Here is a 27,676-nt window from a genome sequence, read left to right on the forward strand (position 1 = left end):
GAATTTTAATTTCAGATATCTTTCATGTGTCAAGAAATAGCCTTGTTTTGACTATTAAAAAAAACAATTAAATAATGTAAAATAGGGGACACCTGGGTGGCACAGTCAGATAAGCACCCGATTCTTTTTTTTTTTTAATTTATTTTTGAGGGAGAGAGAGAGACAGAGCATGAGTGGGGGAGGAGCAGAGAGAGAGAGGGAGACACAGAATCCGAAGCAGGCTCCAGGATCTGAGCTGTCAGCACAGAGCCCGATGCGGGGCTCCAACTCACAAACCATGAGATCATGACCTGAGCCAAAGTCGGATGCCCAACCGACTGAGCCACCCAGGTGCCCCAGCACTCGATTCTTGATTTTGTCTCAGGTCATGATCTCATGGTTCATGGGATCGAGCCCCTTGTCTGGGCTGATGGTATAGAGCCTGCTTGGGATTCTCTCTCTCTCTCTCTCTCTCTGCCTCTCCCCTGCTCTCTCTCTTTCTCTCTGTTTCTCAAAATACATAAAATAAACTTAAAAAAAATGTAAAAGGGTTCTTAGCTCACGGGCTGTACAAAATCAGGAAGTGGGCCCGACTGGATCCCTGGGCTGTGATTTGGTAACCATTCGCATGGAGAAATTTAATGGCTGAAGAAAGTAGTGAGTCCTCTAAAAAACTCTACGGATAGTTTTGGCATGATAGATTGGGCATTTTTAAGTCAGTGGGCAAAGAATGCCTCGGTACCTCTCTCTACTGTGTACTTCTCTCGTTCGCCTTCCCTCAGCCAGTGCTCAGGAACCCGAGGCAGAAACTTGTTTTGACAGAGCAGAAAGGGATGTTGTAGAGCAGTTAACGGCGACAACAATGACAGCGGCAGCGTATTGGAGCGTAAGGACACTCTGGAGCGCACGTCAGAGGAAGGATGTTAGAGTTTCTGTTGCGAACAAAGGAATGTGAGCGGGGCCCCTGAAACCGTGTTTGTCTGGTGACGCAGGGGGCGGTTTGGGGGAGCAGGTCCTGGGAGGGGGCAACCCTCGTGAGTGTGCTATGTGGCCGGTGGGGAGCACCGGCAGGGGACAGGGAGCTGAGCAGAGGTGGATGGGCACCCACGTCTCCAGAGATGTGACCTGCCTGGCTTGTCACCCCCCTCCAACGATACACTGGTTTCCCATCAACGCCCGTCTCTCATGCTGGCCCGCTTTGTGCACTGAGAAATTATTGATTGGAGTAAAAGACACCAGCAAAAGAAATCTCCTATATGTTGCAGGATGGATCCAACAGAGGGAAAAACGAAACAACCCCAGACCCCAAACCTTCCCATGATGAGAATGAGAGCTCTGTGTGGATCAATCATTCGTGGGATGAGGAACCCCTTGTGCCTGAGAAAGACTCTCCCAAATGCGGGTCAGGACAAAGGCTGAGAGCGGATGGGGGCACCAGGGGGCACTGGAAGAGGCAGAGATGGTTTGACTCCCAAGGCAAAGACGAGACCGCGGTGTTCCTGCACTTCACCAACACGTATAGTCCTGGAACCACAGATCCTGAAGACTCCCCAGGCTGGTAGCTTGTAAAATAACCAGGGAATCATCCCTGTGACAGTCCCTAATCCAGAAGGCGTCTCTTGACTGTATTTCACCCTCTCGTTCTCACAGAAGGGATCCCCAGCCCCCCTGTGTGTCTGCTCAAAATCATTGCAGGCCACCGCCCAAGCAGAATTCATTTCTTCCTCTCACCGATCCCCACCCGTGTACCCTTGTTCCCCAGTACAGGGCTGCGGAACCCATGGGGAAAACAATCAGGCTCTGCCTCTGGGTCGGGAAAGGCAAGACCGGCGGCCCCCTGCCAGATTCTGCAGCACCAGGCTCTCTATTACAGGCTGTTTTGTTTCAGATGAACTTGATTTAACCCTCCGTTTATTTAGAATCTATGAAATCATAAACTCTCGTCTATTGTATTTGCACTCAGCAGATGCCTAGGGGAGAGTTTCTCTCGAATGTTTATATCAGAAGGCTCCAGAGTTCCACTTCACTCCCTGCACATCCATCCACGAGTTATGCACACCCATACACATCCCCACCACCTACTCTCGCTGCCCCACCCCATCCACATCCAGCCCCTACCTACACACACTGCACGTCACTCCACGGACACTTGTTCACCAACAACTCAGACCACACTAGAAACTCACTTCTGCTCTGCAACCAACACCCATAAAATCCTATAAGACATGTCTAGTTTCTCCCCAACTACCCATGTCCCAACACACACACACACACACACACACACACACACACACATTCACATATACCCAGAAACACACACCCTGACGCTGGCGTGTCAGCGCATTCCAGGGACTCATCATTTCTTCCTGATGTATCTCTGACTTCTATGGCTCCCTTAGAGTTTCTTTAAAGGTTCCCTAATTTGGAAAATGCTTATCGAGGCAGATGCCTGGCTTTTCTCCATAGCAGATCCATATATGTCAAGGCAAAGGGACCAGAGTGGCTGACAGCTTCACAGATGATGTACTTCCTTGGGCGAGGCTGAAATGGTAACATGAAGGCAGCTTGTGGATTCAGTTCATGGGATTCCAAGTTCTTTACCATTAGGGCACTTTTTGTTATTTTCCCCACATAGACCCCATGCCTTAAAATACTTTGTCTAATGAGCGACCTGCAGGTATAACTAATGGGGTTGCCCCTTGCTCGTTCATCAAAGGCACACATGCCTTCCAAGTCCAATTTGAGATCAACACCTGGTAGTGGGGGCCACACATTGAACTGATAGGATACAGCCAACAGCAGCTTGACATTTTAGTTAGCCTACGCAGCCTTATCTCAGATAATATACAGTTTCTGTCAGGCTTTTGGAAATATTGAAAATAGCTCAAAGAACTCCACTACTCCCTTCATGGATCCCTACAGGTCTAGAGACCTCAGGTTGGGAACCGCTGAACTGAACCTTTGACCGTTTTGCCAAGGTGAGTAACCGTGTAAAATAGGAACGGGGCAAAAGAAAAGGATGTGATTAATTTTAGAACCTGTGTGGCTTCAGGGAGGTAGTTAGGCTGGCTGGAAACTCTGTACTGGATTTCCCTTGTAAAGTCCAAAGCCTCCACAGTGAATGGAGATTTATTCACCAGACTTCCTTTGATGCCAGGCCTGTGAATCGTGTCCATTCTAATAAGAGGGGGTTGCCTGACCTCCCACGAGCAAAGGAAGGTGGTCAGAGGCCTGGCCGGCCCTGAGCAAAGAGCAGGCCCACTATTAATGATTGAGAGTTTGGGGGCCCAGCCCAGGACTCGAGCGCCAACCAAGATACGTAGGGAGAGGTCCCCCAAGGCTGTGTGAAATCTAAATAGTGGTTAGTTTCAATCTTAAAGCCTGTGGGCATGGGCTAGAAGAGATGTAGAGATCCATCTAGTCAAAACAATTTCCATTGCGGGGGACTCAGAGATTGGAGTGACTTATCTAAAGACACAGAGCCAGGAATCATGACAGAGACCGTGCTAGAACTCCACTCTGTGGATCCCTTGGCTCTGGGGAAATTTCCACAAGGGGGGATGGAGCAGAGATTTGGTATCCACGGTACGGATTATTGAAATTTTCCTTGAGCAGTTCCTCCCTCTGTCTTCAAGTATAGATGTTCCAGGCTCTGGAGATATGGTTCTTGATTCATGCTTTCAAATTCAGGAAATGGAAAGTAGAACAGAATGAAGGAGCCTGGGCCTTCCCTGGAAACAGAACACCCCCATCTAGCCACTTGCTGGAGATACCTTGGGCCAGAACTGGATGTCACCAGCTTTCCAAGAGGGTCCTGAAAGCAAACACCTGGCAGGGAACGAATTTGGGATTCTTTTTTTAAAAATTCATTTTGATGTTTATTTATTTTTGAGAGAGAGAGACAGAGAGAGGCAGAGAGAGAGGGAGACACAGAATCCGAAGCAGTCTCCAGGCTCTGAGCTCTCAGCACAGAGCCCGACACAGGGCTTGAACTCTCGTTGGAGATCATGACCTGAGCCGAAATCAGACGCTCAACCGACTGAGCCACCTAGGGGCCCTGTGAATTTGGGATTCTTAAGGAAAGATGGCTAGGCAAGACACAAGAGGTTAGCTTTGTTCTTTCTTCATTTCTCTGAATGAGGTGAATGCAGGAAGAGGAAGGTTTTTGCATCCTGTCACATACCCCACCCACACCACTCATGGCCTCCCCAGCATGGGGACAAGGAGAGAATGCAGAATTTTCTTGAGAACGGGGAAGTAAGTTATTTATCATAGGTTTGTGTAGCTAAAGAAACTCTGGAGTGCAACTAGGTCATGACTCCCATTCTCCAGCCTCAGAGAAGAAAGAAGCCATTTGAATGTCCCCAAGAATCACGGGGGCTCCCCTCTATGCAGCAACCATAGTTTGAGAGTCCACCTCCGTCAGCTCCGGGAGACGACTCACGTGTGACCGGCATCACAAAGTGAGTCTTTGGCTTCAGTTCCCTCCCCTCAGGTGGATCAGATGTCTTTTACTCTTCGAATCCTGGCATTCATGAGAGTATCAAGATTCCACACAGTTTTGACAGATGAAAGTATAGATGGACACGTGCCATTTGGTTAATATCAGTGACATATGGACAAGGGAGGAGGAGACAGACTATTAACTTTCCTTCGTGCCTATCTGAGTGATGTGATTTGTTACAAGAAGCATGTGCGTTTGTAACAGAAAATTTTTAATTAAGAAATTAAAAGTAGATTCCCATTCTGGTACGGACCATGTGTTAATCAGAGTGCTTGGGCCTGTTATTTAATCTACTTGAACCTCAATTTTCTCCTGTATAAGAATGCAGCCAATAATACCTACCACCCTATGCTCGATGGATGTTGTGAACTTCAAATAGGAATCCTAGGCATTATGGACAATAAGTCAAATATTATTAGGATTGGGAAGAACCAAAAATTGTAAAATTGTAAGGGGCATGATTGCATCGCCTCAACTCCTTTATTTTTCTCATTCTTTTAATCATCTTTGCCACTTTCTCTAGCCAGAGGGCTGTTTTCATTGATTCCACGAAGATTTATATCCTTTATCTGGAGGCTGTATGGAAGATGAGAATGGGGAGAGGTCACCTTTACACCCTAACGTTACGTTCATTCTGATTGGAGAGGCCCAGAGAAAAGAAAACAATTTAAGACAAAATAGAAATTGCTATAAGAGAGCTATCAAACAGACCGACTTCTTCAATAGGAAGGGCTCCCAGTAGATTTCTAGTTTCTGATCAATGTTTGCTTGGTGAAGTGGTCGTTCCTGTTGAAGGAAACAAGATAAAAAAAAAAAAAGCATGGAGATGTAACTGCATTAAACGCAGAGGGGGATAATTAACCTAAGTAACGTTCAAATACTGTGTTTTGACCGTAGGCTCTCAGGCTACAGACAGAAAGAACTGTAAACATATACTGAACTGTAGTTAGTAGATTTGTTTACACAGGAATATGGGTTAGCAAACCCAAAAACTAAGTACCGTTAGGGTTGAGCAAATATGTAAAATATTTTGTGGAAATGAGAGTTAGAGTTCTCAGTGTCAGAGAACTCTTTTTCACCACATGAAAAAGGAAGATGAGAATAAACTCTGTGGTTTGGCTTGGGACTGGACATATTAGCCTGAAATATTTTAACCTATATAGATACACTTGGATATAGATAGATGATAGATGGTGAGTTTGTATCCAAATGAGAGGGCCCTGTAGTAATGAAAAATATACTAGATGATCAGATATTAGCTTCTAAATATTATTGTCCAATAAAATAAAGCAAATCAGGAAATGGCTGATTCCAGGCACAACTGGGACAGGAAAACCGTTAAGTTGAGCCTAGAACATATTGTGCCAGAAAGCAGGAAATTACTCAAAGAATGATGGGGATGGGTCAAAAAGATGCAGGATCGGGAATAGGATTAAAGTGGCTCCCACTGACCACAGTTTGGACAATTTGAGGTCAAAATCAGTAACGTTACAGATTAAAACGCATAAAGTCAGAATTCATGAATCCGTCCTCATTGTGGTAGACAGAATAATGGTCCTCAAAGATTTCTACATCCTAATTCCCAGAACCTGTGACTATGTTACCTTGATATGTCACATAATAAAAGAGACTTTGCCCGTGTGATTGAGCAATTTGAGCTGGGGTGGGGGGATTCTCCTGGATTCTCCTGGTGGGTCCAATTTACAAGTGTCAAGGGTCCTTATACATCCATAAGAGAACCAGAGGAGTCAGAGAAGGAGGTGCAATAATGGAAGCAGAGTTGGGAGTAGTGTGACTGCTGTAAAGGGCTCATGATCCAAGGAATGTGGGCAGCCTCTGGGAGCTGGAAACAGTCAGGAGCGGCACTCCTCTAGAGCCTTTAGAAGGAACGAAGGCCTGCTGGCACACTGACTTCATCCCCAGAAGACCTATTTTGAACTCAGCCCCTGGCACTTTAAGGAAATAAGCATGTATTTTTTTTAAGTCAGTCAGTTGGTGGTTATTTGTTACAGCGGCAATAGAAAACTAATACCTTGCTATACACACATACACCCTCATCCATATGCATACATGCATAAATGATGGAGAAGTGCAAGCTCTTCTCTCTAGTGGGATCCCAGCTAATAAATAGAGAATGATGGAATTTGAAAACTACCATTTGGCAACCACGACAGTAATCATTTCTTCAGGCAAGAGTTATCAACGAATGCTAAATTTAATGAGTCGAATTTTCATGAGAAAAAGGATACCTACTTAGTCTCCGAGTACCTCTCCACAAGGCACTTAACACAGTTCAAAAGAAAAATAATGCCATACAGCGACACCGTTACAGTCTCATCAGTGGTATTGATGGAAAGCCCCTTAACCAAGGGATCCAAATTAACTTCACCAGCGCTGGGACAAGGACACCCCACATGCCTCCTGATAAGATACGATGCACTGGGAACACAGCATCACTGCAGTGTTATTTTACTAAAAACGCACAACTTGAACCAAATCATGAGGAAACACTGGACAGACCTACACTGAGGACTATCTGAAAAAGAATAGTCCTGTACTCTTCAAAAATGTGAAGGTCACAAAAGGCAAAGGTCAAGGAACTGTTTCAGATTAAAGGGGAAAAAGACGTCATGACTGAATGCAAGACAGGGCCCCAGATTGGATTCTGGATCAGGACTTTGCTTTTTTTCTTTTGCTACAAAGAATTCTCATGGGAAAATCCTAGTGGTGAAATTTGAATAAGGCCTGTCAATTAGATAATACTTCATTAATGTTAATTTTCTGGGTTTGAGAACTGTACCGTGGTTATATAAAAGGATGTCCTTGCTTTTATGAAATACATACCGAAGTATTTAGCTGACAAGGGGCCCCATGTCTGCAAATCCTTCTAAAATGCTTCAGAACATGCATATGTATATAGAAAGAGGGAGAGAAGATGATAAAACCGATGCGGTAAAAAATTTAAAATTGGGGGAATCAGAGTGAAGAGTGCACATCAATTATTTGTACTATTTGTGTAACTTCTGTAAGTCTGAAATTATTTCAAAATGAAAAGATTTTTAAGCAGGCGTAGTAGGCTCAATAACCCTTGTATGGAACACAGAACCGAAGCTGGAGGCAGTGACAGGTACCGGGGGTTTGTGACGCAAGGACAGCTAGCAGAGAGGCTTGCACAGGACAGTGGCCCTGTCTTGTCACTCCTGGCCCCTGAGTGCCAAACACAAAGTAAGTAAATATTCGTTGAATACGGGGAACGCGGAAGGGGGAAGGGAAGAGGACCTTTACTCTCAGGCTGAGTATGGGCAGAATGTGACCACCTCCATTTCCAGGCCTATTTCCTGAGCACCACCTGCGTGGACTGCCCAGCCCTCCTCCTGAACACGTGCTCTCACCAAACTTGTGATACAGGAGGGTCTCCTGCTGGAACTGGGGAGGAGCTGACGCTGCCTACTCAGAGAAAATTCTGACCGCCTGGCCACGACTGATGTCAGTGCCGCTTATTGAATTCATCACCCAAAGGGTGGAAAGAAAAAGTTTTCAGAGAGGCTTGTCGACTGCACATTGAGGAGGGGGTCTGGAAGCTTCACACTGTAAAGTCAAAAGATCACTGAAGAACTGAAGGTGGGAAGAAAAAGGAGACGCGACTCGCTTACTCAAGACTGTCTGAAACAGAACTGCTTCATTCTAAGTCAAACGTTCATCAATTCAGTTATTGATTGGTGGAGGAATGACGACCCATCAATTCAACACTACTTCACCGAGCACCCATAGTGAGTGAGAGGGAGTGCACATTTATTGAGGACCTACTGTGTGCCAGAGCAGAAGTGGGCTGATACTCGTGTAACTGTCTCATTTAACCCTTCCAGCCACCTCTTCCTCTTCCTCGTCTCCCCTCTAGTCTTCCTTCAGTTCATTGAAAACTTACCATGTGTCAGGCTCTTTGCTAAAATCTTCGTATTCTTTCTATTGCTTGGTTCTGCCCCTCATAGCTCTGTGCATACGTAAGAGACATTTAAATAATATACCAAGTGTTGCAAAACTTGTAAGGGGCAAAGGTTTTCTCTGAGGTCCACAAGCATTTTAGTTCCAGTACTTTTTAAATAATGGATGAAGATACAGTGTCCAGGACATTAACCCAAGGGGAGGTTGAATGCTGAAAACTTACAGCCACTGAAGGTCACCTGATTGCCTTGTTGACCCTAAGAGGGTAGGTTCTCCAACCCCTGAATCACACGGTTAGAATTGCAGAAAGGGCTTGCATCATTGGTGAACTTTGCTGATCTCTCTTTGGTCTTTTTGGGGCATCTTTTGAAAAGGATGACTGTTCGGACCCCCATCTGCACACGATGTCTCCCCTTGTCCATCCATGCTGGGTGCTAGAAAAGCGATTGTCATGTTCAGACATCTTTTTCAACTCAAGTACATACAACGCAACAATATCAACTACCTACTATGTGCCAAGCTCTGTGCTGAGTTCTGGGGACACAAAAATAGATGGAATTTTGCTTTCCAGATTGTCCCAAGTTGAACAGAGGAGGTAGATCTGAATACAAATGACAGTGTGAGAAGAGCCAATAACAGAAGCACACACAAAGTGTTTCTTTAAAAAGAAATTATTTTATGGGCGCCTGGGTGGCTCAGTCGGTTGAGCGTCTGGCTTCGGCTCAGGTCATGATCTCACAGTTTGCGGGTTCGAGCCCTGCATCGGGCTCTGTGCTGACAGCTTAGAGCCTGGAGCCTGCTTCGGATTCTATGTCTCCCTCTCTTTCTGCTCCTCCCCTGCTCATGCTCTCTCTCTCTCCTTCAAAAATAAGTTAAAAAGTTAAAAAATTAAAAAAAAAAGAAATTATTTTAGCTAAGGTCTTTTTAACAACAAAAAGATTAACTAAGAAAACTATGTGACAGAATGAATAAGGATTAACAGTTAATGTAAGCAAAAAAAAAAGTGTACAGTGAACAACCTGTAAAATACAAATATACCTAAAATGTAGCCCTGGTGTTAATTACAGATGCCCTGTTTGCCACATCAATGGGGAAATCTTTACTCAGAATAATGTTGTCTGATTCTTGTCTGAATCATCCTCTTCCTCCTCCTCCTCCTCCTTCTCCTCCTCCTTTGTATTCTCTTGTTTGTGTCTCATTGATTGATCTCAGAGGCTATTCTGTGTTAGACCTGTTCTTTTTTTATTTTTATTCTTTACAGAACCGACATCCTAATAGCTGAGTACTCTCATTCTCTATGTCAGCAGTTATTCAGTGTTTGAAGTATAGATTCTTTCTATTCAATGATTCCCGTTGACCAGGTGTCTGACTATTTTTTTTTTCTTTAGAGTTCACGATCCCATAGGGCAGATGCTAAAAAAGGCCACTGAAAAATCACGTATCTTGCTATTCTAATAAATTTGTTCTTGGGGAGGTGTTTCAGTAAGATCTGTAGAGCCCGCCTGGGCCTTGGTGACCCCAGGAGAGGAACATTTAAATCTCATTTAGTATATAACAATATGGAAACTAGGTGCTGCTTCATTCGAAGGAGAAATCTGCTCATAGGTTATGTGGATATGTGAGCAGTGTTTATTGATCTTTTATAATATTCCAGTGCTATGTACTGTACCCATGTTACAATATTAACCCTCACAGTAATACTATGAGGTTTTGTTTCATTATCTTTCCGATGAGGAAACTAAAGCTTGGAGAAATCGATGGGTTCCAAGGCACAGTTCCGAGGCTGGTCAGTAATGTGGATGAAAATCCAGATATATTGGACTAAAACCCCAGGATCGTTCTACTAACAGTAGTTATCAGACCTTACATTTAGGAGGTCTGGGGTAGGGCTCCAAATTTGCATTTGTAATAAGTATTCCAGATGAGTCTTTGGTTCAGCACCAAACCATCTTAGAGCTATTTCCTTACAGAGAAGCACAATTATATCAAACCAAAACAAAGTCAACCCAACAAATTGTGACTCAGTAATGACTATGTGCGAGTCTCTATATCTGGCTTGGAGGTTGTGATATTGTGATTTATAATAAGAACTATATATTGAGTCTTGATCCTATTTCTGGTGTAGAGCTCCTAAAACCTTTGGAATTTCCTAAGTGATAAAAATAAAGGTGTCTTCTGCTATGTTGTTGAAGACACCATTGGACCTAACGATGGGGGCTGGTTACCAATGGAGCCAGCTATGTGATGAGTGGGTTCGTACTTTAGGTCCTACCCCCTGACATCCAGGGAGGTTGAATCAATCATGCCTATGTCATGAAGCCCTCACAGAAACCCAAAGCGTCTTTGGATTAGTGAACACATGGATGTTTGGGGAGAGTGGAGCCCTTGGAGAGAGCATAGAGCCTCTGGCCCCTGTCTTCATACCTTTTATGCATGTCTTCTATCTGGCTGTTCCTAAGTTATATCTTTTTATAATAAACTGGTAATCTAGTGAGTAAAAGAGGTTTCCTGAGTTCTATAAACTGCTCTAGCAAATGATTCGAACCCAGGAAGGGGGTCGTGGGAACCTGTGAAGTATAGCCAGTTGGTCAGAAGTGCAGGGAACAACCTGGGCTTATAATTTGGCATCTGAAGAGGTAGGGCCAGTCTTGTAGGACTGAACCCTTAGCGTGTGGGATCTGTTGCTGTCTCTAGGTAGATAGTGTCAGAATTGAGATGAGTTATAGCACACTCAGCCGGTATTCTTGAATACCAAAGAATTGCTTGGAGGGGGGGCAGGGAAACCTCTTCCGTCCACAAATTGGGATCTGGAGAATTTTAGAGGCAGATACAAATATAATGGTTTCTTCCTGCCAAGACTTTTTCTTTTGGTATAAGATGTGAACAAGGTAAAAATTAAACAGCAATAAAAGATGTAAATGTCAGCTTAGTCTATCACTACAGGTGACATCATAGGGCCATAGATGAGTTGCTGACAAATGACATGCAAGGATACTACTTTCTTGAAGACTTCAGAAGGGAAACAATTTGAGTGTTGAGGGAGAGATTGAATGTGAGGTGGGAAGTGATCTGGGTTTTGGAAAATGAATGGACAGGAATCAAAGTAGGGAAGAATTTGATTGTGATAGCATGGACTAAATCCCAAATAACCCTCTTGCTCACATACGGCTGTCTTTACACCATGTGACAGTCAAAGAAACAGACCCTAACAGCCAAAAAGTAATTAGAGCAAACTGTGGCTTGTGAGAAACTTGGTATTTCTAATAAATTTTAACATTTCTAATTAAATTCGAACACTTCTAATAAATTTTAACTTGATAAACGGGCAGTGTCTTGCAATATGAGTAGTATGCGACACTGAATGTCACATGATCACCACTAAGCCAATGGTTCTTGAAATTCACTTTGATATATAAGTGCTTTGGATTACAAGCGTGTTTCTGGGACGAATTTCGCTCGCAAACCAAGGTTTTACTGTCTATGGAATTCCTAATCCAAAGAATATTGAAGGAGACCGATTCCCAGATATGCTCTTAGGATCTGGGTGGCCAACTGTTCTGGTTTTCCCAAAACAGAGGGCTTGTCTGAAACGTGGGACTTTCATTGTTAGAGCCAGGAAAGTTGTGCGCAAGCGGGGCAAATTGGTGACTCAACGTGGAAGACTTGGATTCTTTGTGATCTAGGAGACAGAAGAGGGTGAGATTCTGTGTCAGTGACCTGATCCTGACTTGACAGCACTAGGAACAGGTTTGCCTCTGATACCTGTGCAGACTATACACCAAATGTTGTAGCCTTGCCGCCTGGAGGTTCTCCTTGTGGTCAGCATAGAAGAGAGCTGTGAGGGGCACCACGGAAGCCTGCTCAGAACAGGAGTGCCTGACATCCTGGCCTAAGAGGAAGATGGTGTTGACAATGCCATTGTGCTGTGCAGCAGAGGGGGCAAATATAATGACAGTGACCATCGTGGACCAAGAATCGGCCTCCTTTCTGCTTACTTGGAGACACTTAAGGTCAGGAATTCTTTTATGATCCAATGGAGGTGGAGAAAGAACCCAGTAATGTTATAGTTTGCTAGTCTCTGTAGCCTTGTCAAGTCGGGGTTCAGAGTTGGCTTTGCTCTGAGAGGCAATATAATAACATTTAATATCCAGGGTGGATTCCAACCCTGCTACTTTATTAGCAAGGTGACCCTGGGCAAGTTACTTAATCTCTCTGAACCTTGGTGTCCTCTATAAAGTGGGACTACCTCATAGGGCTGTGATGTGGATTAAATAAATTAATATTTGAAAAACACTCAGAATACTGCCTGACACATTGTAAGCCCTATGTAAGTGTTTGTTAAATTAATTTAGAAAAAAATGTGCCGTTCTCTGCTAAGGATTGGGAAACAAATTTATATCCATGAAATCATGGGAAAGCCATTGAATTTGTGATTAGGAGGTCATCGGTGACCTAATGCATGCAGGAGGCAAATTGCGATGACTTAAGAAGGAATGAATGGTAACAGAGGTTCCTTTTACGTATTACACATGGAATAATGGCGTGGAGGGAAAGGGGAGACGGGGCAGGAGACACAAGTTGCCTAGAGGATAGGCTGCTTCTCCAGGGACCAAAGATTTCTCTCCCCTTCCCTCTAGCTCTCTTTTCTGTTTGACTGCTTTCCAGATGAACAAAACCCCAGCTGGGCTCCTCCTGGCCTGGAACTAAGCTGGGGTGGAATCTAGTCCACCCAGTGTGTAGGGTCCTGTTTGTGTACAATAGCTTAAGTGCTTACAGAACAGAAAATTGTGCACACCTCACAGACCAGTCACAAAGATTCTGCTTTCAAGGTCAGAAGCACATTTCCTCCCTTGATTTATGATTTTACTGACAGGAGACACAATTAGGGAGCTGGGCCCCCATTGCCCAGTGCCCACATAAGGAGGACAGTAAGAAACAAGTCTCTGACCATGAAGGAGAAACCCTGGGGCCCTGGAAGTAAGGGAAGCCATGGGGCACAAACCTGAAGACCTACAGTACCTTACGTACCAACTGTTGCCATTTGTTGAACATATACTCTGTGTAGGCATCACGTAGAGATGTAAATTGTACATGTATTATGCATCAACTATGTGCACATAATTATGTATCATATTATGCTTTATCCTTAGCCCATTTGTCGTCTTCTTCTTCTTTTTCTTCCTTTAAGTAGGCTTTACACCCAGTTCAGAACCCAACGTGGGACTTGAACTCATGACCCTGAGATCAAGACCTGAGATGAGATCAAGAGTTGGATGCGTATCTGACTGAGCCGCCCAGGTGCCCCAATAGCCCATTTTTCAAATGGGATAACTGAGTCTCAGGGAAGGTAAGTAACCTGTCCAAAATCACAATGAGGTACATGAGCGAGAGCTAAGATTTGTTTTAATTGAAAACTTCTGTCCTGTTGACTCCAAACTCCACAGTTTCCAAACCGTGGTCTGTTAATCAGTTCTGGAATGGCCATTAGAAGGCCCATAGGAAACATACTAAATCACTAAACTCACACCCAGCGATTCTAGTTAGAGGGTCCAGGAGAGACTCTAGAGTCTGTGCTTTTAAAAGCTCATCAGGGAATTCAGTTGTGCAATCAGGTTTAGAGAAGCCCTACACTTGGCCACCTGGACTGCCCCCGAACTCTGGCCAATCCCCCCAACTTCGTAAGGACCCTGGAAGAAGGAAGGAGCCACAGTATCCCAGATCTACTGCTCTCCCCTTGTCCACTTCAAGGAAAGCAAGAGGAGAGAAAGAGGAGAGTAGAGAAGGCCACAGAGAGGCAGGAAGAGGGAGCAGAGAATGGAAGCTCCCTATAGACATATTTTTAGCCTTTAAAGGCAGACACAAATTCTGGGGCAGGGGTGGCTGAATTCGTGCCAGCGTGAGCCAAGGGGGAACACAGGCTTAGAATGAGCAGCAAAAGTGAACTTAGGATTTCTCCAGGAGCCTGGACATCTTGGTGCTGACCTGTAGCTCCAGTTATGTGCCCTTGGGTCATTACTTACCCCCAAAACCCCAGCCGCTAGTACTGGAGAGTGATGGGGCCAGATTAGACTCTGGTGAGCCCTCCCCCCACTGTCATTCTAAGATTTTGGGGTTTTTTTTGTTTTGTTTTGTTTTTTGGGTTTTTTTTTTTTTTTTTTTTTTTGATCCTGAGGTTCTCAGCAAGAAAATGCTGTGACTTTCCCCGCTCAGCCTCTAGAGGGATGGAAAAACAGGAGAAGGCAGAGGAGAGGAAAACAGACAGCTTCTGTCTCCCAGAGTGAGACCCTGCATTGTCTGGGCAGATCAGCGGCCAGGGAGAGGGTGGGAGCGAGGCTGGGGTGATGCGGAATCAACCAGATGACGTTTCCCTGGCGACAGAACTCTTCACAGCTAAAGAAAAGTAATTGAACTTAATGTCCAAACACAAAATCAGTCCATAAATCCAGGTGCTGTCTATTGGAAATTTCAGAAGGGCTCTGCTTCCCTTAATCTTATCTCTGCCAGACAGTTACTGTGTTCTTGATGTAATTAGGGTGATAAAACAATGTGACACAACCACTGGTTTCTATCATGGCATCGACACTGTTGACTTAAATGACAAGGTTATAATTTTATAGGAGGCTCTTTATTTTTATTTCTATCTCCATTGTGGCTGGGTCTTTTCCAAACAGGGAACACGTCTCTCCAGATACGTTCACCAGACACCATACGTAAGGACTGCTTCATTCATCACCAATTGGTCAAGTACCCACATCTCCGAAGGTGCCATTGAGATTGTTTTTAGTAGTTAAAAATCACAAGACTAGCTAGGGATTGTCAGAACCATAACATGTTTGTTGCAGGGCTGGGTGATTTATACATCCTTTAAAATTAATGCTGGCAGGGACAAGTCTGCCTTGTCTACATGTTTCTCTTCTAGTCGACAAAAAAGACTAGATTTGTCTAGACCCTGTGCCCACGAGAGAGCTGTCCAAGTGGTTATGTCAAAAGGCAGACGTTCGTGACCTTTTGGGGTCAGGCTCAGAACCCAGAACAGTGCTCCTAGATAGTGTGGAATAGATCTTAAAGAGCCAGAACAAGTTTTGTTTGAAACGAAGAAGCCATTCTGAGTCAAAGGACCAATTCAGACAGTCTTTAGAGATACAAAGAGCCCAAGGCCATGACTGGGTCCAATTTGCACTTCTCTGAGAAGGCACTTTGGTAGAAACACACATTCCAGCCAGAACAGCCATGGGCCCATGGTGACAGAGACTCATAGCTGTCTTCAGCACTGGAGCCCCAGCACCTTTCCTGTCGAGAATAAAATTTAATGCACAAAGGCAATGTTTAATTATTTGCAGATACCACGGCACAGTTTCTGCTTCATGGCTGTGATGTGTTTTCTGGGGACGCCCTTCCAGCTCTCTCACAGCCCGCAGGCTACACGGCTAGGGATGGAGTCATCTGGCTCAGGGACAAGAGCAGTCAGCAGCCTTCCTTTCTTCTACCTTCTTTATATCAACTGTGGAAAAATGTCCAGTCTTCCGCCATATGGGTGGCTGTGGCTTCTCCATTTTTCAAGAGCTGGCAACGAGGACTCTTTCCCATGCCGGGGAGCTATGAGAAAATGACAGGGAGTGTGGAGGCCTGGAGACAAGCGGTCATATAGCTTGAAGGGCTCAAGGAGGCAATTTACCCTCCTAAATACCAGGGGACATCTATGGATTTGCCTCCATGGTCTTTTTTGACATTTTAACTAGGAAGATGGCTTTTTGTGGAGGAAGGAGGGGAAAGCTGTCATGAAACCCATCCCCAGGATTAAAAGTGGTGACCAGGCAGCCAACAGGAGCATTAGTTACCGTTTTTTCACAAGGAAAGTCAGGCCTTCCAGACAAAGGCCTAGGTCTGTAACAGGTTTATAAGCTTCTGGGATTCTGCAGCCTTCCTCTGTCATTTCATAAAGTGAGTTGTGTACAAAACCCTTGACACCAAAAGGATTCACGGCCTTGTCTTAAGTGCTAGGAAGAAGTAGAGAATTGGGGATACCATGGCCCACTCTGATAGCCTCAGGGTCTGACTGAAGAATCCCCATGGAAAGACTGCATTTGGAACCTGGAGAAGGAGGATGGTGGTGAAAGCTTTAGGGGGGCATGGAAGAGGAGGGGAAGAGATGCAGGCAACTGGCCCATATCCCAGAAGGAGACAGAGTTGAGTCAGTCTCCCTGAATTTTATTCTATGTATTTTATTCTACATTTCACCAGGGGAAAATAAGGGGGAACTCTCCTAAGTAAACTTTTTATTTTTATATTTTTTATTTTTTGAAGTTTATTTATTTATTTTTGAAAGAGATTGAGAGAGAGAAGGAGAGACAGAATCCCAGGCAGACTCTGCTCCATCAGCACAGACAGTCCGATGTGGAACTCGAACTGACAAACCGTGAGATCATGACTTGAGCTGAGATCATGAACTGGAAGCTTAACCCACTGTGCTACCCAGGCGCCCCTAAACTTTTTATTTTTAGGGGATGAAAAGGCCACGTAGGGATTGTGTAAGAAAATCTTGCTCAATTGAATGCAAGAACCAGGTTGCAATGAATTCTAAAAACATTGACAAATTTAAAAGTGTGAAAAACAAAATAAAACAAAACAAATATGGTTTTGGAGTACATCCCCAAAGTGCAAAGTTGGCTTAGCCTCAGAAATTCTATTAATCTAATCTATGAATCTATGAATCTCTTTACCATATTACCATATTACTACCTAAATATCATATGATTATCTCAAGAGATTCTGAAGAAGACCTTTTGAGAAATTTGAAAATATATTGATGATTAAAAAGATATCATAGCAAACTAAGATAAGAAACAATCTTCTCTATCATGATAGAGAGAACCTACTAAATATATATTTACTGGTGATACTTAGAAGTGAGTCCATTAACATCAGACAAGGATGTTCTTTCCTTATTATTATTATTCAATATGCACTGAAGGGCTTAGCCAATGCTCAAAGACAAAATAAAGAAATGAGATATAAGTAAGGGTTATAAAGAAGGAAAATTTTATTATTTGCAGATATATGAATGAATATCTATATAAAATATAAGAGAATCTACTGATAAATTAGAATAGATATAAAAATGATAGGTACAAGCTCAACAGTCCATAACTAATGGATTCTCTACTCCACCAATTAGATAATGTCCTTTATAAAAAAATCATTCACAATACCCACAAGAACGATAAGGTAACAAGAAATAAATAAAAGAGATACAGGGAAAATATGGAGAAAATTATAAAACTTTATTAAAGGACATAAAAACCTGAGTAAACCCAGAAATATACCATGGAAATGAATGGAAAGAACCTATATCACAAAGATGTGAATTCTTCATATAATAATCTATGAATTCAATAAAATTCTAAACAAAATTCCCATAAAACTTTATGTAGAACTTCATAAACTGATTTTAAAATTTGTTTTGAAGTATATAAGTCTAAGAATAGCTAAGCCATTTTTGAAGGATAATGAGGAAGGGGGATTTGTAAGTGGGTTGCCCTATTTAGTATCAATACTTATAAAGCCACAGTAAGTTTTTAAGTGTATAATAGAAGTGTGTAAGTTGAGGAAAGGGACCAACATTATAGGCAACTCCAATAGAATTTCCTACAATGATAGAAATAGTAAAACTCTAAGCTGTCCAATATGGTAGCCACAGGCCACATGTGGCTATTGAGCACTTGAAATGTGGCTACAGAGACCAAGAAATAAAATTACTAATATTATTACATTTTAATCCTTTTAAATTTAACTAACCACATGTGGCTCACGACTCCCATAGTTGGCAGCATATCTGTATAATAAAGGCACTACGAGCTGACAAAAACAAATATGGTGGCGTGGTGTCAGACTGAAGTGTCATTACAGACCAGTGGGGGCTGGGGGGGGGGGTAGAAATCGGCTGTATATAGGAAAAAAATATATATGTATATGAATTTAAATCTCCATCTTATCACATTGGCAAAAATAAATTCCAGATGAATTAAAGACCTAAGTCTAAAAATCAAAACTTTAATAAAAATTTTAGAGGCGTGCCTGGGTGACTCAGTCAGTTGAGTGGCTGACTCTTGATTTCGGCTCAGGTCATGATCCCAGGGTTGTGAGATTGAGCCTTGGGTCAGGCTTCACATTAAGCAAGGAGCCTGCTTAAGTTTCCCTCTCCCAGAGGCACCTGGCTGGCTTAGTTAAGCATGCAACTTCAGCTCAGGTCATGATCTCACAGTTTGTGAGTTCGAGCCCCGCATCAGGCTCTGTGCTGACAGCTGAGAGCCTGGAACCTGCTTTGGGGATTCTGTGTCTCCCTCTCTCTCTGCCCCTCCCCAACGCACAGTCTGTCTCTGTCTCAACAATAAATAAACATTAAAAAATTTAAAACAAAAAGATTCCCTCTCTCTGTCCCTTGTTCTCACTCTCTCCCTAAAAAAAAAAAAAAAAGAGAGAGAGAGATTTAGAGGTAATATAAGGAGACCTTCCAGGGTTTTGACTTATGAAAAAAAATGCATAACTCTTAAAGAAATTTATCAATAAATTTAACAATATTAAAATTAAAAACTTCTGCACAACAAAAGATGCCATAAAATATAGTGAAAATACAAGCAACAGAAGAATACATTTGCCACATCTAACTGACAAAAGATAATTATTCAGAATATGCAAATGACTACATATCAAATATGAAATAGCAAACAACTTAGTGAAAAATATGGAAAATATATGCAGAATGTTTTCCCAAAAAAAGAAACTCAAAAGACCAATAAAAATACGAAAAAGATGTTCAAACTCCATAGTAATAAGGAAATGCAAGTAAACACAACAGCATGACTTTTGCATTCATCAGAGCATCCGTGTAATGGGTACTTGCCAATCTTGCCCATCTAGCATCTAAACCCTCTTCGTGTTTGGGGGTCCTCCCCATTGTTTGAGGTAAAGCCAACATTCCTCTGAGAAGCTGAAAACGTTAGATGTTTCCAGGAGGTAGTGAAGGTCATGGGACAATAGATTGCTGGGTCCACATGGTGCCAAGACAGGAGCCTCTAAGCATGTTAAGTGTTAAGAGTGCTGAGTGGTATTGTTGCAAGGAGCCGCACTTGGAGTTGATGGTAGCCTGAGAATGGTTCCTTCACAGGACTGGGTTTTGGATGTATCATGGGCCGAGTAGCCATGAACCTGGTTCCCAGCCCTCCCCGGTGGGTGCTTCTGTCAACTACCTAGCCTTTCACATATTTTTTTTTTTTCCTACTTGAATCAACTCTATGAATCAACTCGAGTTTGTTTCTACTGAGTATGACATTAACAATGCCAAATGTTGGCGAGGATGAGGGGACGTGGATCTGGCATACATCTCTGGGGAGCAGGACATTTGTTGTAGCCACTTTGGAAACCAAATGTCAATACATACTGAAGGTGAGGATGCTGGTGTCCATGACGTTAACTTTACGCTTGTAGGAATACGCCAGAGAGAACATTTCCCTCTTGGATTCCCAGCTGGATGTGTAAGCACTGTAGCAGATGTTTTCAGTAGTTTACAATTAGAAACTATTTCTATCAATGGGGAAATGGATACACAAAGTGTGGTATATTCACATGGTAGATTTAACAGTGATTATAATAAATGAAATTGATCTACATGCCTCATATGGATGAATGTCACAAAAATACGGACTCAAAGTTTCAGTATGATGCCTAAAACAATCTTTTTTTAAATTAAAAAAAAATTTTAATGTTTATTTATTTTGGGGACAGAGAGACCCAGAGCATGAACGGGGGAGGGTTAGAGAGAGGGAGGCACAGAATCCTAAGCAGGCTCCAGGCTCCGAGCTGTCAGCACAGAGCCCGACATGGGGCTTGAACTCAAGGACTGTGAAATCATGACCTGAGCCAAAGTCAGACGTTCAACCGACGGAGCCACCCAGGTGCCCCTAAAATGATCTTTTATGCGCATTTATATAAAAGGATACTCTGGGGTTTGGGGGTAAATACATGTGTATTGATGTATCTGTAGCAAAAAAACAAAAGGATGCAATCCTATTTCAGTAGGGAGGTTGTCTGAGAAGGGAAGCAAAGGAATACATGAAATTTGAATTTTATCCATTATGGATTTTTTTAAATCAAAAAAAATACCTGGAGCAAATATGATAAAACTTTGATATTTAAAAATTCTGGGTAGTGAGTATATGGAGGCTTATTATATTCCTCTTTCTTTTTTACTGTGTATTTGGATTATTAAAGAAAACCCCAAAGCTTTTGAAATAAAAAAAGTTTAAGACCCTTAATTTCATTTTTACACTGTTCAGATTACATGAATCAATGATTATATACTTATTGGGTGTTTAGTATTTGTCAGGCAGTGCACTAAGTGTTCTATCTATATGATCTCTCATATAGATCTCATATCTATATGTATATGTATATCTATAGATCTCTCATATCTATCTATATGATCTCAAGCTCCATCTAATCTTATGTGTGGACCAGTGGCTCACTGAAACCACATGGGGGACTGATGCCTGGACCCCATTCCTGGAGATTATTCTAGTCAGGCCTGGGAATTGGACATTTTTCAAACTCTTCCAGTGATTTGACTATTCAGTCAGGCTTAAGAACCCCTGAAAGGGTGTATAGATGTGTTTCCAAAACTCTGCCTGATTAAAAGAATCACCAGGGAATACTTAAAAATATAGATTTTCAGGTCCCATCCAACTCCATGGAATCAAATTCTGTAGGGAAGATGCCAGAATAGTCACACTTGTATCAAGTGCTCAGATGACCCCTATGATCGGGCAGGTTCGGGAGACCTGAGGTTAGTGCTTTCCATTCTGGAAGTCCTCCTCAGCACATGCCCATCCCTCCTCGCCCACATCCTTCTGGAGATTTTCATTCAGGAGGTTTTCTGGGTTTCTGAGACCCAGAAAAGAACTTTCTTTAAAAAATTCTCCAGATGATGACCAGCCATAATGAATATCCACTGAAGTAGTATATTGTTATTATTATTATTATTATTATTATTGTTAGTATTATTATTATTATTTTACTACTATTACAGATGAGTAAACAGGGACTCACAAATGTGAAACACCAGGTTGGCCTGGTTCCACAGCTCATGCTAACTTCTCTGCTTATTGTGTCGATGTCCTCGCGGTTGGGATCAGTTTCCCCAGGCTCTGTCTCTGTGCTGCTCCCGGCTCACATTCTCTTTTCTGCCAGGATACTCCAGCGTCAGCAACAAAGGTGGACCGTCACAGTCACTGGGTGGAAATGCAAGTGGTGGAATCCAGCCCCTTGGGGTGGGACTGGTGGTGCCTCCATAGGGCCTCAGCTCGACAGCCTGTGCACTAGGACGTGGCTTATCGGAGCTGGGGTGCAGGTGGGCAACCGGAAACAGAGCCACTGGCGAGAGGCTGGACCAACTCGTGGTTGTCAGGGCAAAATGTGACTCGCTGAGCTGCTGTCAATGTAGACTCCATCCTGGTCCCTTCAGACTACCGTGTGTGTGTGTGTGTGTGTGTGTGTGTGTGTGAGACGGGGACAGAGCACGGGGAGGAGCTGAACTTGCGGAGTAAGAACAGCGGGGTGAAGCGGAAGAAAACTAGGGCTTAGAGTCCTTTCTTTTCCAATTCCCCCTTCCAATACAAGCACCCTGTGCCACCAGATGAATCATCCTGAAAGTACATCTTCCAATGTGTTCTGTAGAACAAGAACCCTAAGAATGAGTTCTTAGAAGAAGAGGGAGGAGGAGGAGGAGGAGGAGGAGAAAGAGAAGGAGAAGAAGGGTCAGAGGGCTTCTACTGGAAAGTGCTGCACATCATATGTCCCTCTGAAAGAGTCACCATGCTCATTAGCATTTAAAAGGCCCCCAGGAGTCCTCTGGTAATCTGTTTCACTTGGTATAACCCACTGATAAACCAACCACTCTTTGTGATAGAAACACCTTGAAACTTTGTAGCTCTGGTGTTCTTGGGAACACACTTTAGGAGACAATAGTATAAATAACTGCCTTGTAGGTCTATATCCTCAGGTTATTGAATAGTGCCTCATATTAGGAAGGATTTCTAATGATTTTGTTGAACAAGTGAATGACATCCAAATTTCCTTGCTTGGCACTTTTTTGACCATTCTGGTGTGTACCTGAAGTACTTCTGCTGTTTTTACCTGCCACAAATTTATAATTTTTGTTTGTTTGTTTTAATAACACTTCATGGGGCGCCTGGGTGGCTCAGTCAGTTAAACGTTCAGGTCATGGGTTCAGGTCATGATCTCCCATTTCGGTGAGTTGGAGCCCCGCCTCGGGCTCTGTGCTGAGAGGGCAGAGCCTGGAGGCTGCTTTGGATTCTGTGTCTCCGTCCGTCTCTGCCCCTCCCCCACTTGTTCTCTCTCTCTCTCTCTCTCTAAAAAATAAATAAAACATTAAAAAAAATTTTTTTAAAAACCACTTCATTTTGGGGGGAGGTTGGGGTGAACTCATTCACACCCCAATTTTAGTCCAGGCATCCAGGAGGTGGTGTGTACATGATCTATGCCTTGCCAATAAGACCATTAAATCTGCTCAGTTGGGCCAGGTATGGGCATTTTGACCTATGTCAGGACACAAGAAACTCAGTTCTGGGACTTCTACGGAGCTGTGGAGACAGTCAACTCTTTTTTCTTTTCTTCTGGGATTCTTGGTTATAATAATATTGTAAGTTTGAAATGCCTGGGGTCTTAAGTATAGAAAGCTTACCTGAGGGTGAAACTAACATAGGAGAAAATGGAGCTTGGAAATGAAGAAAGTGGCTGATGTTCTTTAAGCGCCTAGATCCAGCTATGCCTGAAGCTAACATTGGCTATGAAGTTTTCATTTGCAGTGAGCTAATGACTTGCTAGTAATTTTCTTTGTTCAGCCAGTTTGTGGTGAGTTTTCCTCACTTGCAGTCAGAATACTGTTGTTCTCAAAGTGTGGTCCCCAGACCAGCATCATCAACTCACCTGTGAACTTGCTTTCAACCTGTACTTCCCTCTTGTCTCCTCCACTTTCACTCATCTGAGGCCCAGCTCAAGTGACCCCCTTTTGAAACCATCTTAGCCACATGGCCATAGTAGTCTGTGGTTTTTTTTTTTTTTTTTTAACCTTAATAGCACTTACTGGAATCTGCTTCTGTTACAATCATTTGCCTTCTGTCTCCTTTCCTCTGCTAGAGCATGAGCCCTACAGTCAGAGATGCTGTCATATTTACCTGTGGTTCCCTCACTGGCCCACCAACAGGGTCTGGAAATCAGTGAGAGATTGCTTAAGGCTCCCAGTTTGTATTTTCAGAGAGCCTCGTCTTCAAGGGTCCATTTAAGACGCCAGCACCCTCTTCATTACAGCTGTTAGCACCCAAAAGTGGGTTTGCAGATCCTGTCTCTCTTGGGTAATTTAAGGCTATGAAGCACAGGCCCTTGTTAACAGTTCTTGGGAAGCAGTTATCTTAACTTCAAACATGGGTCGCTGTAATAAATGGTGCAGGAGAAACACAATTCAGGACCTTGCTAATTGTTCTTGCCTCACCGAGTTAGACATTACGTCTGCATATGACCAGGGGTTGATGGGATGAAACAATCCCTCAAGGAAGCTAATAGAAAGTCAATTACATCGGCCCTCTGAATTGCTTTTGGAACAGGCCATTGCGGGGCCTTGCGGGAAGCTTTTCACACTCATCTCTGATGGGTGGGTGAAGGGTCCAGGGGATCTCTTTGGCGCCTCGTCTCACGCTGCACTAGGAAGCTCCTTTCTATCCAGCGCCATCAGCAGCCACACCATCTCTCCCACCGGCTCACCAGTCCCAGCTTCGCGCTTCGCGTCTAACTCAACAGAGGACTTGTGTGTTCGCAGGCCTCCCTTTGGCCGAGTCAGATAGGAGGTCTGTCAGGGGTTTTCCAGAAGCAAGCAGGGCGGGTTCCTCCACGCCCGGCTGGAGGCTGCTTCGTCAGGCCCCTTGGCCAAAGGGACCGAATAGGGAATCACCAGCAGGGTATCAATGCCTTCCCCACACGGACCGCCCGTGGCCTTGGCTTCGCGTCCCCCATCCGGTGCAAGGACGCAAGACCCCGGTGGGCAGGGCTGGGCCCGCTCCAGGAGAAGCCTGGCCCCCTGCTCTCCTCACCCAGCGCGTTTTGGTGCTGTTGAGCTAAGCGTAAACAGCATCTTGTTTCAGCGACTGCTCCGGACACCCATCTTTTGTGTTTGGGAGAAATGCAGCAAAGCAGTCTGGAAATAAAGCCAGCCTTTGGCGGAGAAGTTCTCATTACCCAATCAGAGAAGAACCACGGGGCGCGGGGGACACCCAGACGCTAGAGGAAAGGGCACTCCGCGTTGGCTTGAGGGACAACTCAAATGGTTGCTGTGTTTTATTAAGAAGAACCTTGCACTCTTGGGGGCAAAGACATTCACTTTTATTTTCATCTGGCTGCAAACAAGCCGACAGCAGTGAGCATCTCGGCCTCTTTTCTCAGCCAGTGAATTTTACCCGCTTTGAGCTAATTATGGCATTTTCTTTTCTTTTCCTGTTGTCTCTTTTCTTTTTTTTACTCACTTTGAGCCAATTATGGCATTTTCTTTTCTTTTTCTGTTGTCTCTTTTCTTTTTTTCACCCACTTTGAGCTAACTATGGTATTTTCTTTTCTTTTCCTGTTGTCTCTTTTCTTTTTTTTCCCCTTGTGTTCTCTCTCTCTCTCTTTTATTATTATTATTATTTATTTTATTTATTTTTTGTTTGTTTGTTTTTGGATTAGGGAAAACTAAGTGTGAGGACTCTTCAGCAGCTCAGCTATCAAGGACCATGCAGGGATTTGGAAGAACCCAGAAGGTCCTAGAAGTGGTTTTCTGGATGTGACAGATCTCAGAGGGTTTCAGCTGGGGTATGGCTCTGCTCAAGGGACCTGGTGGCAGTTCCCTTCTCATCTTCCTGCAGAGAGGATTAAGCCTCTGGGTCCTGTGCTCCCAGAGTCTTTCCCGGTGCAACCAGGTAGGAAGAAACGGATCTCTTGGGGCCCCACATCCATGATGTATCTTATTCTCTGGGTCTTCGGGGGGTTAGGATGGGCTTCCCTCTTGCGAGGACCTGGAAACAGTGTCCACCTAAAGAAAGATTAAGCCTTCATTGCCTCTTGATAATTAAAAAAAATTTTTTTAATGTTTATTTTTGAAAGAGAGAGAGAGAGAGAGACAGAGACAGAGCATGTTCAGGGGAGGGGCAGAGAGAGAGGGAGACACAGAATCCAAAACAGTTCCAAGTTCTGAGCTGTCAGTGCAGAGCCCGATGTGGGCTCGAACTCACAAACCATGAGATCATAACCTGAGCCCAAGCTGGACACTTAACCGACTGAGCCACCCAGGCGCCCCAACCTCTTTGAGTGTATCTGGCTGTCCCTTGGTTATTCCATCATGCACCCTTGCCGCTGTGTGCATGCATCACGTGTGTATGTGTGTGTGTGATGGGTGGTTATGGGTGATTCTGGGTAAGGATGGCTCAGCCCCCACCTCATGGATCTGACTCCTGCCTTCCCTATCCCTCTATTCCCACCCCAAGCTTAGATTGTTCTTGGGGACACGGTCAGGCACTTCTGTAAGTACACCGCCCTACCTCTTCTCCGCCTCCTCCTACAGATTGAGGTGGGTGGGGGGAGGGAGAATTGTACCTGTCACTAGTACTGTGACTAGCCATGTTCTTCCAGGTCCCAGAAACAGTGGCAACAGGTAAAGTAAAGCAGCCATCAGAGGTAGAGGTCAAGAGGACAGAATGAATGACACTCATGGAGTCCCTCTGATGGGACTGCCGCTGGGTCTGAAACACTCTCTCCTCTTCCTTCCAAGAACTGGGCCTTTTTGGGAGACTGTAGGCACTTTGCCATGCATCTGGAAAAATATGGTTTCCCGTTCATATGGGTGGTAATGAACTTTGCAGAATCTTCAAGTGTTTTGCTCTCAGCCTGGGCCACCTTTACCTCGTGTATATTCCATATGCAGACTGGGGTTTCGGGCATCTCAACCAGCGCATTTTAATTTGGCCCAGCTGGGACCGACAGTGTAGACAAACTTACCTCCCCCCACCCCAGCCTACTGATGAACAAGGAGGTGAGCAGGGGTTTCGGGGTGGGAGAAGGCCTTTTGATTGAGGGAAAAGGGGAAAAGATGGGGAGGAGAGATTGGGGTGGGATACTTTCCCACCTGCCCTTGGGGTGCAAGTCAAAAGCTGATATGATTGGTCTGGACACACCATGCAAGGCTCTGGGCCCCAGTAGGCTGCTTTGACACCAAGGGGCCCTAGGGTGTCCAGGGATGAAAGCAGGCTGGGATTTCCCTGCAGAGACTTGGAAGCCAGGAGAGTCCTGACTCCCTGAGGGTTGTAAGTTTGGGAAGAAGAGGCACAGTGGGGTTTTCTTTTGCAGAGAGGCCCCCTCAGGCCGCGGAAATTGGCACGTGGCCATTAGAGGAGGAAGATAACCAAAGGGGCAATCTGTGGTAAAGACAGCCATGACCACTTTGTGGGCACCTGTGAGAATCTTCTGGGGGACAGCGGACGCTCTGATGGGGGTTAAATGCCTATTTGGGCTGCAGGAAGGGAGCTTGGAACCATTGTAAGCACAAACGGCCATGTGGATGTGTCCTTTCCTGGCCCCAGGTGATTGGCCAAACCCGGGAAACCGGAGTCCCAAAGAAGACAGGCGGGGTGGGGGGGGGGGGGGAAGATGATGGAGGTTTGCAGTGAATGGGCTCGCCTGCGGCGGCTGGGATGCTGGCTCCAGGACCCAGACCCAGGCAGGTTTAGGAACAGCCCCGGGTGGAGCAGGGCTGAGGACCTGGGCTCTTTGTTCTTCCGGAAGGCGGTCATTACAAGGTGTATATGGGTATACACCTGTATTTGTATGTATATCACGCAGAATTATTATTTTTAAGTTTGTGAGCCTGAAAGAGGAGACACAAACAGTGTCCTGAGACCATCACGCTTGTTTTGTAGCGCTGTGATCGGGTGGCTTACATTTGCACCGTCCTCTGAGGCTATGACGAGGCGTCTCCTCCGCCCCCGGCCTCCGTGCCTTCCTTTCTCACCTGGTCTCATTTCTTTCTTTTTTTTTTTTTTTTTTAAATATATGAAATTTATTGTTAAATTAGTTTCCATACAACACCCAGTACTCATCCCATAAAATGCCCTCTTCAATGCCCATCACCTACCGTCCCCTCCCTCCCACCCCCCATCA

This window comes from Prionailurus bengalensis, chromosome B3, assembly GCF_016509475.1.
Source record: "Prionailurus bengalensis isolate Pbe53 chromosome B3, Fcat_Pben_1.1_paternal_pri, whole genome shotgun sequence".
In the NCBI taxonomy this organism is placed as follows: Eukaryota; Metazoa; Chordata; class Mammalia; order Carnivora; family Felidae; genus Prionailurus; species Prionailurus bengalensis.